Source organism: Antechinus flavipes, chromosome 3, assembly GCF_016432865.1.
Source record: "Antechinus flavipes isolate AdamAnt ecotype Samford, QLD, Australia chromosome 3, AdamAnt_v2, whole genome shotgun sequence".
In the NCBI taxonomy this organism is placed as follows: Eukaryota; Metazoa; Chordata; class Mammalia; order Dasyuromorphia; family Dasyuridae; genus Antechinus; species Antechinus flavipes.
Window position 1 is genome coordinate 415641524 of NC_067400.1, and position 2001 is coordinate 415643524.

The 2001-nt window shown below is 36.3% G+C and overlaps 1 non-coding gene across 1 annotated transcript; it reads left to right on the forward strand.

Moving 5' to 3' along the window:
• The first annotated feature begins 1352 nt into the window (after nucleotides 1-1352).
• On the forward strand, nucleotides 1353-1454 carry LOC127558431 (U6 spliceosomal RNA). The gene has a single exon (XR_007952823.1). It is a non-coding gene; the product is annotated as a U6 spliceosomal RNA (small nuclear RNA).
• The last annotated feature ends 547 nt before the right edge of the window (nucleotides 1455-2001 follow it).

The following is a 2001-nucleotide window of genomic DNA, read 5'->3' on the forward strand; positions in this document are numbered from 1 at the left end:
AATTCACCACAGGGTATATTCCCAATGCTCTGAGCACCTTCTTGGCACCTAAGTGACACAGTGGGTAGAGTGCCACGCCTGGAGTCAGAAAGACCTGAAATCAAATTTGGCCTCAGGCACCTAATAACTAGGTAACCCTGGTCATTTAACCTCCATTTGCCTCATTTTCCTCATTTGTAAAATGAGATAATACTATTACTTATTTCTCAGGGTTATTGTAAGAATAAATGAGTAATATTTTGTGATGTTTAGCCCAGTGACAGGGCTATATGCACTATATAACTTTCAGCTATTATCATTTTACCAATGGAGCATGCACACCATCCATTATTTATCTCTCTTGCTTTATGAAAGAACCAAACCATCTTCTTGTCTTTTTTCCCTCCAATCTCATATTTTTCTGATGATCCCCTCCCCTTTATGCTGCTTCTTATTTGTAATGTGTGTTTGTAGCCAGCTCATGTTCCCCATGACCCTAGTCTAGCCTTTCCACCTTGGATGTTCCTCAGCTACAATCTAGACAGCATCCCCAAAACATAGTGGCACTTTAAAAAAAAATTCACCTTTGTTGCCAGAAGTAGCTTTAGGGTGTTTGGCAATTTCCCAAAAGTAATCCAGCCCATTGTCCTACTAGTCCTCCAGACTCCATCAAGATGAAGAGGGTTCAACTATGGGCTTAGCTAACACCAAGGGTCTAGACATCTATGGCTGTCATTAAGAATCAATTGTTGCTAGTTGAAGAAGCTCAGCACCACCAAGTGGTGTTTGGTTTTGTTTCATTTTTTTTCCATCAGTAGCAACTCATTAAGACCCACTAATAAGGTAGAAAGAGATTGGTCTTCACAGCTGGAGGAAATACACCATTGAAAACACCAACTTTTTATAATTCTGAGGTCTCAAATGCAATAGGACTGAGTCATCACTATGTACCTATTTCTGTGTTAGGTGCTACAGGAAGCCTTTTCTGATCTCTCCATATTCTAGAGACTTGCCTTTAAGGTTTGGCTCTAATTTATCCTATCTATAGTTTTTTTGTATAAAGCCTTCCCCAACAAACTTTAGATTGTGACTTCCTCAAGAGCAGTCTTTTGCCTTTCTCTGTATCCCTATAGCTTTGTGCAGTGACTATCACATAGTAGGCACTTAATAAATATTTACTGACTGACTGACTGAAGTATATGGGAGAAGGATAAAGCATGGGCCATGACTTCAGGGAATTTACAATCTCATTAAGAAGATGAAAAATACATAACTTTGATAGTAACATATGATATTATATGATTAAATGCCAAGGTGACTGGCAAGAATAATAGTTTTGAGCAAGGAGATATTAAAGTGACTGACTGGTACACTTGCTTTGACAGCATATATACTAAAAGTGGAATAATACAAAGAAGATTAGTATGGCCCTGCATTAGGATGACATGCAAATTAGTGAATCATTTCATCTTTATTTGATATCATATTGATTGCCTTCTCAATGAGTGAGAGGAGCAAAAGGGAGAAAAAGAATTTAGAATTCAAATTTTTAAAAGAGTTTAAAATAAATTTAAAATTTTTTCTGAAAAAATTTTAAAGAAAAGTGACTTCAGGCTCATGGTATTATGGATTTCTAATGGGAAGGGTCTCATTGCTGTAAAGTAGAATAAACATGAATCTATTATATAAAGAAAGGGAATGAGGCATTTATATAGAGCCTATTACATGCCAAAAACTCTTCTAAAACACTCTTTTAGAAATATCATCTTATTTGATCTTCACAACAATCCTGAGAGATAGGTATTGTTATTATAATCCTCATTTTATAATTGAGGAAACAGGCAAATGAAGGTTAAATGCACTTACTTAACTAGTACTAGTTACTAGTAGAACCAGTACACTATTTAAGTGTACTAGATCACACATCTAATAAGTATTTGAAGGTAGTTTTGCACTCAGATCTTCCTAACTCCAGTCCCAGAGTTCTATTCCCTGCATCTCTTAGGTGGTGCCTAGGCTATA